This window comes from Xyrauchen texanus, chromosome 45 (assembly GCF_025860055.1).
Source record: "Xyrauchen texanus isolate HMW12.3.18 chromosome 45, RBS_HiC_50CHRs, whole genome shotgun sequence".
In the NCBI taxonomy this organism is placed as follows: Eukaryota; Metazoa; Chordata; class Actinopteri; order Cypriniformes; family Catostomidae; genus Xyrauchen; species Xyrauchen texanus.
The window spans coordinates 3,514,317-3,531,550 of record NC_068320.1 but is presented as its reverse complement, the minus strand read 5'-3'; the positions used below and the strand labels follow the sequence as shown (position 1 = coordinate 3,531,550).

The 17,234-nt window shown below is 40.0% G+C and overlaps 1 protein-coding gene across 1 annotated transcript in view; it reads right to left on the bottom strand.

Annotated features, from left to right (window-relative positions):
- The window catches only part of large1 (LARGE xylosyl- and glucuronyltransferase 1), a 113,553-nt gene that overhangs the window by 35,958 nt on the left and 60,361 nt on the right, over nt 1-17,234 (bottom strand). The gene's annotated exons all lie outside the window — the stretch shown is intronic.

Genomic DNA, 17,234 nt, shown 5'->3' with positions numbered 1-17,234 from the left:
AGCGACGTTTCAATGTAAACATTTTAAATATTTGTAAAAAATGTTCTAACTTTGGTAAATATTTTTGATTAACTTATGTGTGAGTTCACCATCACATAAAACCACAGGTGCAAGATGTACAAATGTTAAGAGTAGATTAAGTGGGATGCGAGTGAGAGGGCCCATTTCCCTGTATCTTCAGTTTATCAGTTTCTCATAACAGACTTAAGATATATTTCCTTGTGTTATCAACAAGCAACTGCACTGTGTAAAACAATGTGCATTATAATTTTGGAAATACAATTTGATTGCACCTTTTCTCATTTGTTGTGTGTTGTTTCCACCTTTAGACTTTGTTAAAAAGGTTTTAATTTATTAACACTCAAAAGCTATTCTTTGAATTAATGTAATTAAATCATGGAAAGGATTTCCATGTGATTAACTGGCTTTCTTTCAGCATTAAGCACTTTTGTTAGGCTAACTTAAATTGCATAGATTGGATCAACTTTATTAACTAGTGTAATTGTACTACTGTAAAATATGTTGGATTCAACTATATTTAATTAAGGTGAATGCAAATTAAGTAAATTAGTTGGTCCAAAACATTGAAAATTAGTTGGGCTGACACTATTAAATTAAGCTGTGCCCAACCATAGTAAATAAGTTGAATCAACCTTAATAAATTAAGTTGACCCAACGTAAGTACATTAAATTGGAATAACAGAATTGCATAATGCTGAAATAATGCAAGTTAATCATGTGGAAATACTTTCCATGATTTTTTTATGTTCATTCAAAGAGTAATTTTTTTGAGTGTGTTAAAATAACTGTGCCTGGAACACTATGTAGCCTAATCAGGCTTTATGTGACACCTGGTGTATATCACAAGGGAGACAGGTAACATGCACAGAGCATGTTCGGTACTTGAGAAAAAGATGTTATAACGCTGATCGCCCGAGTGCTTGCGATGTGTTTAGCTAAGTTGTTTTGATGCACTGCGCATTAAAACTGTAGAAACGTTAAGATAGGATAACTGTTATCATTGCCTCACAGTCCAGATGGAACCAAGCCGCGTCCAGACTCGGACCACGGTCCGCTAATTGGTGGCCGCTGGTCTAGTGCATGATTACATACAAAAATAATCAAAAATAGTCCAGATGGGTCCCCTTTGGTATTCAAGAATAGTGAGGCCACACTAGGCCTGTTCGTCCTGCTCTCTCTCTAATGACGTTAAGTAGGCGTTGATGTTTTTTCCCTGTAGAGGAGGTCATTAATGGTCCCCTATTGACATAGGCAAGTCGTGGAAGTGAGAAAGTGGCATTTTTGCAGCTTGGTTTCAATAAATACTTTTATTGAATTGGTGATTATTTGGTGACTGGAGTTTACAGTATGTTTAATGACCTCTTAAATGTCAAAATATCAAGGAAAATTTGATTGCTCGTGACATGACCCCTTTAATTTATTTAAGAATTTTCATGACCTTTTTAGAAAACTGAATTTAAAACATTTGAAGAATTTTTAAGGAACAGAGGGTAACCCTGTAAGTGAATGGAAACAGGTGGGACAACAATCAAATGTGTATAAATACAATGATCAGCCACAACATTAAAACCACCTGCCTACTATTGTGTAGGTCCCCCTCGTGCTGCCAAAACAGTGCCAACCCACATCTCAGAATAGCATTCTGAGATTCTATTCTTCTCACCAAAATTGTACAGCGTGGTTACCTGAGTTAGCATAGACTCTCTCATTTCAAACCAGTCTGGCCATTCTCTGCTGACCTCTCTCATCAACAAGTCATCTCTGTCCACATCACAAGACAACCAAAGATGGTTTGATAATTAATTTGTTTATAAGTAATCGCTGCACTGGAGAATTGCATTCCTGACAAAGTGGAGAGGTTGCTAACATTAAAGCTAACATTAGCTGTTCAAATGGTTTGAACAATGTTACAAAGTCAATGACGGAAACTGCTTACCTTTCCTCTTAATACTATGTTTTGAATAATAAAAATGTCACTTATGACTTTGTGCAGGTGGAGGTGCTTCCAATATGTTCCAGTCAGGTTATAAACATGAGCGCTCTGAAGAGGTTTTTACTTTTAAGTTAATTTCTATGATCATTTTCATTAGTTAATGAATATGCTGCCTGAGTTTTTGCTAAAAACGTATTCATTCTATTTTTTTCTCCATTGCTTCACAAATAATTCTCACTAACAAGCATATTTCACGAATCCATATGATTCATTGATGTGGAGACTCAGAACTTGGAGTATCTGTTGCTTTCTTTCATGGTGCAATACACAGATTTGGTGAACTTTTACAGCCTCCAACCTTGCTGGCTGGAGACTCAGAACATAGTGTGATATATTCTGTTAGTTTCTCTCTTGACTGGAGACACAGAACCTGCTGAATCTGTTGCTCTCTCTTGTGGAGAGAGACTCAGAACAAGGGTGTGGGTGATGAAATATTCTTTTATAGCTTTTTCATGGAGGAGGAGATTGCAAATTTGGTGCTTCCCTGCTTCAGTGTTCTGATTGGCTGTTAATATCAGAGGTTATGTGGCCTAACCTTCTTTCTCTGTGTGGAACTCGTTTGCATGGTTTAAAGTTTTCCTATGCTTTGTTCACTTTTCAAAATTACTAGCTTTATGCTGAATTCAAGAGTCCAAAAAAGATTTTGTAAGGTTGAACTATCACCATTGGATTGTTTTTTATACATAAAAGGCTCAGTTTGTGTGAACTGTTTGTCATAAACAGTTGTTACTAAACATATACCATTCTCTGAATGGTTATGGAGTAGATGTGATGTAGTTTTGTTTCCATTTAAGGAGAAAAGGTGAAGATGTGAAGATTTGTACTTTCTTCTGGATCGTCTTTTAGTTTCAATTGCTCCAACCAAATGGCCAGGCCAGTCAACAGAACCAGATCCCCTTCTGTCACTCGCTCGACTTTGTGTCAGTGAAGTGACACTAGGGGTCTCTCTTGAGAGCCTCAGTTGCCTCTGAGCTTTGAGAAAAGGCAAACAGAATTTGCATGTCCCTCTATAAAAGGAGGGAATTGTGCATCTGTTTAGTCAGATTTTTTCTTTGGAGCCAAGCTGTTGTGTGTCCAGCGAGCTGGTGTTCCACTCACCTCTGCAGTCTATGCCCCAGGGCACAATCGACAGTGCTTCTAAAAGAGCATAAATCCTCCAAGAGTATAATTTTCTCTAAAAGAGTGACACATTTGGCTCTTTTTAAAGACGTGTCTTTTTGAAGATGCTGCTCCGCCTGTGTGTAGTTCCTAGATGTGGCAGATATCTCTCCGCCTCTAATGGTCATAGGCGCTGCCTCGTGTGTCTGGGTCATGATCACACTGAGGAATCGTTTGTGGATGATTCTTGTTCTCACTGCGAGAACTTGACCATGGCAACGATGTAGTCGCGGCTTTCCTTTCTGAAAGGAAACACCACTCCAGCAGCCCCCTGCATCGCGCCTTCCTCCCACGGGATGGAGGTTGACACGGCTGGCGATGGAGGCGATTTGGGGAGTTCAGCAGGCACGCTTAGCCGGGTAAAACCCTACGAACCACCCACTCCCCAGCACACTTGTTTGCTTCTGTCCGGGTCTGCCCAACGGGCAGTCTAATGTCTCCTTCGGACCCCCCGGGCTGGATGACATCGCCGCTGCATCAGAGAACGTCACGGCGTCTGACGCAGAAGACTCGACTGGGCTGCCACCTTCGGGTCAGCCCGCCCAGTTTGAGGCCGAGGCTGACATGCTTGCCCGAGCCGCCATGAGTGTGAGGCTGTACTGGAACCCTCAACCCTCGCGGCTAGATGATTGGTTCTTCAGGTCAGGACGCCGCTCACAGCCACACCCCCATCCCCCCCGGTCCCATTCTTCCCGGAAGTGCACGACGAGCTGACGAAGTCATGGAGGGCATCTTTTACTGCCCGAATCCGATCTCCTCGCTTGTCCGCTCTCACTACCCTCAACGGCAGGGTGGCCCACGGGTACACGGAGGTCCCCCAGGTCCGAAACTCCCCTCCAAGGCCTGCAGAATGACATCATCCCTGGTGGCGAAAGCCTATGGTGCCACTGGACAGGCCACCTCCGCCCTGCATGCCATGGCCCTCCTGCAAGTTCACCAGGCGAAGACCCTAAAAGATCTGGTGTAGAGCCAACAACCTGTCTCTGTTCTCTCCTAAAGTCAACAACCATCTCTTTTGTTTTTTCCACATTCAGAGTGACCACTCTCCGCTGAACATCGACAGCTACTCTGTGGAGATTGTCAAGTGCATCAAATTCCTTGGTGTTCACCTGGCGGAGAACCTTACCTGGTCCCTCAACACCAGCTCTATTACCAAGAAAGCCCAGCAGCTTCTCTACTTCCTTTGAAGGCTGAGAAAAGCACATCTCCTCACCACATTCTATAGCGGGACTATTGAGATCATCCTGAGCATCTGCATCACTGCCTCTTTTGGGACTTGAACCGTTTCGGACCGCAAAGCCCTGCAGAAAATAGTGATAACAGCTGAGAAGATCATAGAGGTCTCTCTTCCCTCCATCAAACACCACACACCCCTCACACAAACTCTTCACCCTCCTGCTGTCTGGCAAGAGGTACCGAAGCATTTTGGGCACTCACGGCCAAACTGTGAAACAGCTTCTTCCCCCAAGCCATCAGACTCCTCAATACTCAGAGACTGGATTGACACACACACACACACACACACACACACACACACACACACACACACCCACCTGTACACCATCCAACTTTCGCACATGTCCAGAGTTGCACTTTAATACATTTTTTCACTTTATACCTGCTAACTCAATAACGCTTTGCTCTGAGCGCCGGGTCGTGAGCTGTCTTCACAGGTTCGGTTACTTCAGTCTGAAGTTTCAGGTTTGTATGGCTAAACACTCACACAGGTATCCTGTCTTGTTTTTGTCACCGTCCTGCTGCGTGTATCACGTGGCGTTTGCCTTGTGATGTACGCTCAGATTTTGTTTAGTGTGAGAATGTATGGCATCACTTTGTCTGGCTTTGCTCTACATTCTCTCATCTTGTCAGTTGGCATGGGTATATATCGCCTTATTGTATTGGCAATGTGCGCTCATGCCATTCGGGTGTTTTGTTGTCTTGTGAGAGCATGTGGCTTTGTTTTGTTTCTGTATCGCTGCTTGTCTCTCTACCTTACGTCATACACCGCCTCCTTGTTTGCTTATTATTAGTTAATTTGCCATACTTGTCCCTTGTTAACCTGTTTGATTTCTCTCCCTAGTCTTCTTGTGTTTGCTGTCCAGTGCCAGTTCATCTTGTTTCCAGTCTTGCGTGTATTTCAGTCTGTCCTGTCCGTTGGTCTTGTTAATCGGTCTTGTGTTTTCAGTTTTCCCCACCTGGTTCCTACCCAGTCAGGTCAGTCCTGTTCCCTGCTGCCCCAGTCCTGGATTACTTTTTTCTCCTATGGGTGAGTTTATGTTTGTTTTTCCCCATTGTGGGAGTTTTGGTTTATGTTTTGCCCTAGTTGTAAGTAAATAAATTCCCTTTATTTTTCAACACTGCATTTGGGTCCTGCCTCTGACATTTTCTGACGATTATAAAATTGAGACGTCATGTTAGCGTCAATAATATAATTTATTGATTTAATCAACTGACAGCCCTAAAAAAAAAAAGAAATAATCTGCCTTCCCATGAATATATCTGTGCATGTAGGCACGCTGAACGCTGTAACCGGAAACACCTGAGCTGCACTATTTAGAACGCGGAAGCAGTTGTGCAACTAGACCATTGGGATTTTTTGAGGGGGAACCTAACACCAACTTTGAAACCATTGCTGCTTTTTTGTCAGCTAATGATAACAAGACAATTCTTTAAGTATCATTATGTGGGCAGTGCAAGCACTAAAAATGTGCTTTTTAGAATAGCATACTACCATATTACTTTATTTCTGCCACACATAGATATGACTAAAGCAGTAAGAGTAGTATAGGTATGCCATTTGTAACTTATCTGTTCTGTGCAGCACTTTTCATGTGGCGTTCAAAGCTATGCTTTACACTGGATAGTCACATCCTGTCAGCTGATTAATATTGTGGAGGATAAGTTTAAGTTAATTGGTCTAAAAGAAATGGCATGATGATATTACAGTATGATCCTTATACTACCTCCATACTAAAGCATTAGATTCATTGAGCCTATACTGTAAGAAATCACATTCAAGGATTAGAGCTTTCAGATGCGATTTAAAATCTTTTTGAGACAAACTGAATTAATCAATGGGAAAGTTTCAAACATTATTCAATCACTAATTTATAGGCATAAAGTCTGTGTCGTTAAGTGACAACTTCATGGAGCTTATACCAGCCAGATGAGCCCGCAGGAAAGGACTGCAAAAAAGACACTTCACTGACCACTACCTGCAATTTAGGTTATATTTTGAATAAATGAATATTATTCAATGAGCGCATAACTAATTAATAGAAAATATTTACAATAATTGTAATGCAATTACAAAAACCAGAGGTCATATAGGTTTAGAATGACATGAGAGTGAGCACATGATCACATAATATTCATGTTTAGGTTAAGTACCCCTTTAAATTTACTCTCTGATCTAACCTAAAGGAAGAATGATAAAAACACTGTTGTTAACAATGGGCATACCATAGGGTCCCACTGGACATGCAAAAGGTGTATCCCTGATGCAGCCTTCTGCCTCTCTGCTTTGCTCTTCCTCTTCTTCTGTCACTTTCACCTTCCAATATCTCCTCTCCTCTCTCTTTCTGTCCGTCCACTGCATTCTTCTCTTTGCTGAATTCAACCTTTTGTAAAGTTACCTCTGCTCTCCACTCCTGCTCTCCCTCTTCCTCTCTATCCTGCTTTGATTTTTTTTATAACAAAATAGCTATCGGTCTCTCTTCCTCTTCATTTTGACTTTATTCTGTCACAAAGCATAGGTAACAGCAACATAGAAAAGCACATTAATGACAATAAAAGGTACCCTATTAAAAATAAGATTTGTAATAATTAATCTATCCTAATTGCACAGCGTTTAGCAGCTCATACTTGTGCATTTTGCCACAACTTTGGAGGTATACTTGGGGTTATTGTACTTTTGGAAGAACCATATGCAACTAAGCTTTCCTGGCTGATGTCTTGAGATGTTGCTTCAATATATTCACATAATTTTCCTTCTTCATGGTGCCATCTATTTTGTGAAGTGCACCAGTCCCTCCGGCAGCAAAGCACCCCCACAACATGATGCTGTCACCCCCATGCTTCACGGTTGAGATAGTGTTCTTTCCTCCAAACATATCGATGGTCATTATGGTCAAAAACTTCCATTTGGTCAAAAACTTCCATTTTATTTCATCAGACCATCATCTCCAAAAAGAAAGATCTTTGTCCCCAATGTGCACACAAACTGTAGTCTGGCTTTTTTATGGTGGTTTAGGAGCAGTGGCATCTTACTTACGGAGTAGCCTTTCAAGTTATGTCATTATAGGACTAATTTTACTGTGGATATAGATACTTGTCTGTAGAAGTATCTTTGTACTTTTTGCACCGAACTATCTTCATCTCTAGGAGACAGAATGCATCTCTTTCTTGAGCGGCATGATGGCTGCATGGTCCCATGGTGTTTATTCTTGCGCAATTTTGTTTGTACAGATGAATGTGGTACCTTCAGGCATTTGGAAATTGCTCCCAAGGATGAACCTGACTTGTGGAGGTACACAATTTTTCTTCTGAGGTCTTGGTTGATTTCCCCATGATGTCAAGCAGAGAGGCACTGAGTTTGAAGGTAGGTTTAAAACACATCCACGTGTACACCTCCAATTCAGTACACCTCCGATCAGAAGCTGATTAGATAATTGTCTAAAGCCTTGACATCATTTTCTGGAATTTTCCAAGTAGCATAAAGGCAAAGTTAACTTAGTGTATGTACACTTCTGACACAATGGAATTGTGATATAGTCAATTAAATGTGAAACAATCTGTTTGTAAACAATTGTTGGAAAAATGACTCATGCCATGCACAATGTTGATGTCCTAAATGTCCAAAACTGTAGTTTACTAATATTAAATCTGTGGAGTGGTTAAAAAATGAGTTTGAATTACTTCAACCTAAGTGGGTGTAAACGTCTGACTCCAAATGTACAGTATTGTACTGCTTCTGAAGATATTATTTTCACCACTGGTGTCATATGGATTACTTTTATTTTTCCTTTATATGATTTTTTGAGCTACAAAGCCGGTCTGATCACAATTCACTTGCATTGAAAGGACCAACAGAGCTGAGATATACTTCTGAAAATCTTTGTTTGTGTTCTGCTGTCATACACATCTGGGATGGCACGAGGGTGAGTAAATAATGAAATAATTTTCCTTTTCGGGTGAACTATCTAATTAATAAACCAGAACACCTGTGCGAGACTGTTAGAATGTAAACCCAATGTTATTACTTTTTGTACACATTATTTAAAACATTGATAAATCCATCCATCCATCCATCCATCCATCCATCTTCAACCGCTTATCCGAAGTCGGGTCGCGGGGGCAGCTGCTCCAGCAGGGGGCCCCAAACGTCCCTATCCCGAACCACATTAACCAACTCTGACTGGGGGACCCCGAGGCGTTCCCAGGCCAGTGTGGAGATGTAATCTCTCCACCTAGTCCTGGGTCTTCCCCGAGGCCTCCTCCCAGCTGGACGTGCCTGAAACACCTCCCTAGGGAGGCGGCCAGGGGGGATCCTTACCAGATGCCCAAACCACCTCAACTGACTCCTTTCAACGCAAAGGAGCAGCGGCTCTACTCCGAGCTCCTCACGGATGACTGAGCTCCTCACCCTATCTCTAAGGGAGAAGCCCGCCACCCTTCTGAGGAAGCCCATTTCGGCCGCTTGTACTCGCGACCTAGTTCTTTCGGTCATGACCCAACCTTCATGACCATAGGTGAGGGTAGGAACAAAAATTTACCGGTAGATCGAGAGCTTTGCCTTTCGGCTCAGCTCTCTTTTCGTGACAACGGTGCGATAGAGCGAGTGCAATACCGCCCCCGCTGCCCCGATTCTCCGGCCAAACTCCTGCTCCATTGTCCCCTCACTCGTGAACAAGACCCCGAGGTACTTAAACTCCTTCACTTGGGGCAAAACCTCATTCCCTACCTGGAGGGACATTGATAAATCATTATGACATATTCAATTTAATTATGTAATATTAATTGATATAATGTAGAATTTCTATATTTCTTTCAAATTAAATGTGATTATAACAGTGATGACAAACAAATTATAAAAAAAAATGAATTATACACTTTCACATACTTTTTCAGGACAGTTCTGTTCAGATCTATTGCTTGTTCTTCACCTGATCAGCCTGAATGTAGCCCACTATTTTTGAAGGCTCATTTTTGTGTGATCTTTGTGTGTGTGTATACACATGAGTTCTGCAATGTGGTTGTACAGTACCTCCCCCTGTTCAGGATTGTGGCGGATTTATTGAGTTTATTAGACAAATATTAAAAAAAAAAACTCTGTTTTATCGTCTCATCATTTCCAGTGTGGGGACAAATCTGACCCCAAACTCCATGAAAAGTAATTTTTTCTCACACCACCACTGAATCTGAATCCAGCCCAGTGTATAGATAGGTAATGTCAGCACTGAAATGAAGGAAACCATGTTTTTTTTTTTTAAAGAAACAAAGTTCAAAAGGAGTCATTTTTGACCCTAATACAACACAAGGGTTAATGCATTTGTTCGCTGTCTGCAGGTTCACTGAATTCACAAGAGCAAATGTAGCCATGAAATACTTAGCATATTGCCAAAAAGACTTGACAGGAACACATCAACATCAACCGCAATCACTTCCTTAATTTAAGTCTAGACCATAGTTTCTTTTCCTTAGTCAGGCGTACTACTAATTTGTTTCTCAAACCCACAGTTATGCTCATTATTCAAGTCTGCCAGAATTGGAATCAATTCTCATAATTTATAATTCCATTCCATAATAAAGTTTATGATCTCTACACTAATATCATTTCATTTGCTTCCTCGTCTATAGCTCAGGATCCTCATCACGAGGTTCCCAGAATCTGTCAGGTCCAGCTTCGGGTCCAGCCTTGTGTTCCACTCCCACCACAGATTATTGCAGAAAAAGGATTGCGTGCTGTAGCCTGTACCAATCAGAAAGTCTGGTGACCACTGAATGACTTTGTATCTTGAAAAAATAGGAAAATTAACCACTGCCAACTACCAGACAGCAACAGACACTTCACTGACCACTGCCAGTATCAGTTCAGTCTCTTAAGATGGAGTTTACAGAAAATTAATAACTGTCTTCTACAAGCCAGACAACAAGGGACACTTCAGTGGCTGCATCATATTCGTTTGAATTATTCTTCATTTGAATGTAATCATTATCCTTACAGTTTAAACACTGCTTTACTGTCATGAGGAAAAAATGTATCACTTTATAAATTAATTGAATACATGACTTGTATTATACTATATACACAGTAAAATAATATTGGCAAATGTCTATTTATCATAAAGCCAGAAGACATTGGGGTCCCCAATCTGAGAGATTTCCCAATACTGGTCTCAGAATCGCGTCCGATACCACACTTTTGAATTTGTACTCGTGCTTGTTAAAATGCTCCATCTGATGTAAGAGTCATTACACAAACATTCAATGCACAAATTGAATGTTTAAAACACGCTATATCCTTCTGTTTTTATTAAACTGCAAAGGCTGCGATTTAATAATATACATACATAAATTAGTGCAGTCAGTCGATTAACTTTTTAAGTGGCACATTTTGATAGTGCTGAAATTTGACACTATAAATAATGATTTCCTGTCAAAATGCATTTATTTCCATTTTAAGAAAGAAAAGAAGTCAACTCAAGTCATTTTATTTGTATAGCGCTTTTCACAACACACATCATTTCAAAGCAGTTTTACAGATAATCATGCATTAACAGAACAAGGTAGTAATGTTGTATAGTAGTATAGTAATGTCTTCAAGTCATTGTGGGGGCCAGTTCCCCTCTGACTAACATCATCAATATAATGACATTATTAGATATTTACGTGTAGTACGTAAACTACTAAGTAAGTGTTAGAGGCCAATGTTTAAACAAAAAGATTTTGAATTAACTGTAAGATTAATGTTTAAATTAATTTGCATTCTTTTTTAACTGGGGAAGTGCAAACAGATGCACTGTCCTTTGTTATTTGGCTGATGAAGGCTGCAATTAATTTATTATCTACTGTATGTTTTCCAATTTAAGAGTGTTGTCCATCCTTTGACCAAGGTGATGCAGGCAGAGGTCAGTAAGGACCGCACAGCAGTTCGTCTGTAAGCTTGTGGCAAATTAATTTCCGGTGGAGTCAATCTTAAATCCAAGTTTCTGGCAGTGTCCAGTGAAATATCCCATGTCTGACGGTTGGTGCTGGCATTAGTTCATCGTCTGTGAAGTCCATCGTGGTAGACTGAATTTATATCAGTCTGGCACAAGCTGCAGTTATTTGGCATCACTCAGCAACATGTAGTAGTGGGAGTTGGACATCAGGCAGGACCAGAGCTGGAATTTGGCGGGATCTGGTAACCTCAGGATATGTATCCCGAGGTTAAGACAGGGATACAAATAGAATAATATTAGCATAGAAGCCATTCACTTCAAAACAGGATTATAGAATATGAAAATTGTTTCCGGTTTCAGCAGACATATCTAATGCAGCATAACTATGAGCTGACAGATAAATTAGGTGTATGCCTGGCTGAACAGATGAGTCTTTAATATAGACTTAAACTGAGAGAGTGTGTCTCAGTACCAAACCATCTTTGTAAGACTTTTCCATAGTTTAAGAGTCAAATAAGAAAAGGATCTACCCTCTTTTGTGGATTTTGATATTCTAGGTATTATTAACAGGCCAGAATTTTGCAATCTTAGTGAATGTGATGAATATAGCGTAATAGAAGGTCACTGTGGAGCAACACCATTTAAAGCTTTGTAAGTTAAAAGTATTTTAAAATGAATAAAATATTTAACAGGTAGCCAATGTAGCAATGCTAAGACTGGGCTGATATGTTAATTATTCTTGGTTGTACTCAGCACTATAGCTGCTGCATTTTGAACTCTTTAAGTTTTAATTGCCCTCAGAACTCTTTTGAAGTTTATTTATGGAACCTGCAGGACATCCTCCCAGTACTACATTACAATAATCTAGTCTTGAGGTCATGAATGCATGAATTACTTTTTCGGCATTAGAAAAAGAAAGCATGTGTCGTAACTTAGCAATATTTCTGAGATGGAAGAATGCTGTTCTACAAACAATGGAAATGTGGTTTTCAAAGGACAGATTGCTATCAAAGTCCTTTGCTGTAGAAGACGACATAACAGTACATCTGATATCATTGATATCATTTGATATCATTGATACACTCTGCTAACTTGGAAAATTGTGACATTTTTTCAGATTTTGAGGAACTATAAAGTTGGGTATCATATAAGAGGCCTTAAAACTGATCCCTGTGGCACTCCATATTTAACTTAAGGGGCAACACTATCAAGAGTGCTAAAGAAGACTGTATCTCTATTTTCTGTTATTACATCAAGTTCTTAAAAAAATGGTTTACTGAGTATTTGACACCAATCTAGAAGGTTATTAGAGAAGCTATCTTTTGTACCCGATCGATAACAAGGCATAGATTCAGTGACCTTTGCTAAATGCAGCATACAAGAGATGAGGCAATTATCTGAGATGTCATCATTCTTTGCCATAATCATATGCTAGATTAAATTCTGTCATATAGAACTGATGTTGATAATATATCAATTCTGTCACATTTTGTCTAAACCCAACATAGTTGAGAATATTGCTAAATGCTAATCCCAGTGTATAATTTGTTTTTAGCTATGTAAATGTTGAAGTTACCAAAGATTAAAGCTCTATACACATCAACTACTAGATCTGACAGAAAATCAGCAAATTCTCTAAGGAAATCAGAATATTGCCCAGGTGGTCTATATACTGTAGCAAGAACAAAAAATGTAAGAGATTTTTTTCATTTATATCTGACGATGTCACATTAAGCATTATCAGTTCAAAGTAATTGAACTTATATCCTGACCTCTGAGAAACACCAAAAACATCACTGTCAACACCCCCTCCTCAACCACTCAGGCGAGGCTCATGCTTAGAACAATAACCTTGGAAAGTAGTGCTGTGATGCTCCGGCTACCGAAATGCATTGTACTATGGTAGCAGGAGTCTCTATTTCCATGTTCCTTACAATAAAATCACCTATAATCAGGCCTGACTAATTCCGTACATTTTTCACATGTAAATCCCTCACTGCTGACTTACCACATTTGTTTGTTGATATGGTGCTTCTTGGGCAGCGTGGGTTTGAGATCGATGTGAATCCCTCTTGATTAGCGGTGCTTTGAGATTGATGCAATAATCCGTGTAACACAGAGGGAAAAAAGCAGTTTAATGGTGATAAAATAGAAAGCGGATGCATGCGGAAAAATGCACGCAGTTGAATCGCGCAAAGAGAATAATGCGGAAAAAACGATGCCTGCTTAAAAATGGCAGAGACGAAAGATTAAACGCTAAAAACAGAAAGATAAGGAATGCTACAAACACAACTCAAGACAATATTTAACAATATAATGCTAATTTAACATTTTCCAAACAAATATTCAACAGTACTTAGATAGAATTGCACTTAAATAGCATCCCCACATAGGTTGCATATTCATTGCAATACGCATTAATTATCTTAAAACTCAAATCCTCCACAACATTAATGTGCCAGTAGACTGTGGCTATCCGCTTTGTAACAGCAATCGTTCATGATTTGTGTTCATGATTTGTGTTCATGATTTGCGTCAGGCGGCAACACCAGTGGTGCTTTGAAAGTGCGTTTGCAAACAAAAACATCTCATTCTGCATTTTGGATATAGTTAAGATTTGATGTGCTTCTCTGGTAAATAAAATGTGCCTTACACAGGTGGAAAAATACTTGATATCTATCACAAGTTCAATCTGGGCTTGTTTTGTAAATCAAATAGCATTACAAGCTCCTTTTTACATAATTTTATCACGGAAACACTGTTGAGTGTGTGCAGAGATTTCTTTTATTTTTTGAGATAACCTCCGCAGCTCTACCATACGAGAGAGCGTAACTGTAAATTAGCGTGTTACCATAGAATGTCTAAGGGACCGCCGCGTTTTAGATGCTTAAGATGTTCTAGATGCTCAAGATGGCACAGAATATGGCTGCTGCGTTGCAAGCTCCGAATGTTGCAGTTTGTTGTTTGTTTTGTCTACAATTCTTATGTTTTTCATCTTGGATGTTGTCTGCCTTATGGTCTATGATAGACAAACATTTTGGACATTGGATCTGCAATAGCACACAGAAAACCGGACTTTAAATATTTCAATGCCGACCCGCTGTTTTCAAACACGACAGCAGAGCCCTTTGTCTGGGCAGCCCGGCTGCGAAAACGCAGCTGGAAAAGCGGAAGGAGAGCTGGCGTTCTCATAAGACTAGTACGTCATGCAAATTGACCCCCGCAACCAGTATTCTACTGGCAAATGTTCAGTCTCTGGACAAAAAGCTCTGTGAGCTGAGAGCGTGGATCTCTTTCCAATGAGAGATGAGTGACTGCTGCATTATCTGCAGAAACTTGGATGTCTGCAGAGATTCCAAACTTAGCCATCAAATAGAGGATAGAGCGAAAGACCTCTCAGGTAAAAGCAGAGGTGGTAGTGTATTTTTTATGATCAACAAATCCTGGTGTGATCAGACAGTCCATCAAGTCTTTCTGCTCTCCAGATCTGGAATTTCTCATACTTCTGTGTCGACCATTCTGGCTACTGTGGGAATTCACAGCGGTCATTATCACAGCTGTGTACATCCCCCCACAAGCCAACACAGACCAGGAACTAAGCAGGAAACCTCGCCCACCATTTGGTAAATCAGACAACTCTTCTGTTCTGCTTCTGCCATCTTACAGGCAGAAATTGCCCTCAGAAAGATCCAGTGCTGGTCAGACTAATCAGATTATATGCTACAAGACTGTTTTGATCACGTGCACTGGGAGAAGTTCCGGTCCGCCTCTGATGGCGATATCGAGGTCTACGTTGATAGCATAACTCTAACCTGATCCTTCCAGCGGGTGAATATCAGACTCCGTAAAGCCACGGGCCCAGACAGCCTTCCAGGCCACGTCATCAGAGCATGCGTGAACCAACTGTTTTTATGGATATTTTCAACCTTTCCTCTCTTTGTCTGTAGTCCCCACATGCTTTAAAATGTCCATCATTGTGCCTGTACCAAAGCAATCCAAAATCACTTGCTTAAATGACTTGCGTCCTGTTGCACTGACCCCCATCATCAGCAAATCTGCAAATCTACATCTGCTCCACTGATGATGCCATTGCATCTACATTACACATTGCTCTCTCCCACCTGGAAAAAAGGAACACATATGTGAGAATGCTGTTTATAAACTAAAGCTCAGCATTCAACACCATAGTGCCCTCCACTATGCTCCACTACGCTCTGGGCTTAAACAGCTTGCTGTGCAGTTGCCAGACACATAATCAGAGGTGAGCTTCCCTCCCTCCAGGACATATATACCAGGTGGTGTTTGAAAAGCTTGGAGGATCATCAGAGACTCCAGCCACCCGAGCCATGGGCTGCTCTCACTGCTACCATCAGGCAGGTGGTATCAGTGCATCAGGACCCAAACCAGCCGACTCCATGACAGCTTCTTCCCCCAAGCAATCAGACTGTTGAACACTTGATCTCTCACGATCAAAATACATCAGCACTGCACTTTATTAATCTTACACTGGACTGTCATACTTATATTCTCTCTTAACAACACACTGGCAACTGACTATCAATTGACAGCCTGAATGTCAATAAATCATGTGGAATATTTTGATAAAGTTGAAATGTAAATTACTCAAGCATGATTAATGTAAATATAGCCATTTTATTCTACAATTATTTCTGATGGTCAGGCATGTATTTTACTGTGTGTGTCTGTGTAGAAGCCTGTGAAGGAATGATATGTGCTCACATATGGAAAACTGCTCTCATGACTGCTGAGAAAATATATGGTGAGGTTCCTCCATAGGTGTCTCCTGTCCACTACTTGACTGGGTGAATATGGTGATGGATAATGGTGACATGTATGGAATGTGTATTGTATACTGTACATTGTATATTATTATTTGTATATTATATTGTATATATTAGATATGTAAATTGTGTTGTGTAAATCTGATGTTTATTGTATATGTCACATCACTGTCATGACTGCTATGTTGCTCAGAACTGAACCAAAGTCTTTCACCCACTGGTGTACTTGTGTAAATGGTTGAGTGACAATAAAGGGATTTGATTTGATTTTATGCTAAGCTTTTACGCTCACCTTGGTAGAAGTGCTCTGGTGTGTGTTGTGAAGTGTGCTTCACTGTAATGACTCCGGGCAGACATATTACAAAGGTTCCACCCTTCAAACCAGTGTTTATGCTGGCGTATCTATGGTAAATGCGTTAAACACGATTAAGTCAAATTAATGCATTCAACTTTTTTAATTAATCGCATCCATTAACGCATTAATTCTGACAGCTCTAAAATGTATAGTTTGCATGTGCTGCTCACAAAGCGTGGAGCCGGTGTTGTTACTCATACCTTTTAGATCTCCTTGGCTCATACACGGAAATCACCATCATGAGTATTTTGAGCCTTGTTTGTAGCAGAAGACAGCGAAGCTGTAATTCATTTTGTAATGTGTGGCACATACAGACTACATATTTATTTAAAAGAATAGCAGCCTTTTGCAGTTTAATAATCACATTTGGTCACATAGCAACCTGCTTTAATGTCAAAAACACATAGAAACGGAAGGGGCTTCAAAATAAAAGCTTCTGCCAAAATAAAAGCTCAATTTAAAATGGCAAAAAGTACGACAGAAATATATCACTACTGTATAGTTATGTAATATTCACTGTAATACTAATAATAATAATAATAGTAATAATAAATCAATAGTAATTATATTATCTTTAAGCAATATGTCACATCTGTGATGCTCTTTTTTGCAGCACTTTATTTAACAAAAATAACTCCCATTTTGTAAATTGGATTGTGCAGTGAGCTTCTGTATAAAAGCACTTATTTGAAAAAAAAATTAGACAATATACAGACAATGAATTGCTCTTTTTTTTTCATTTG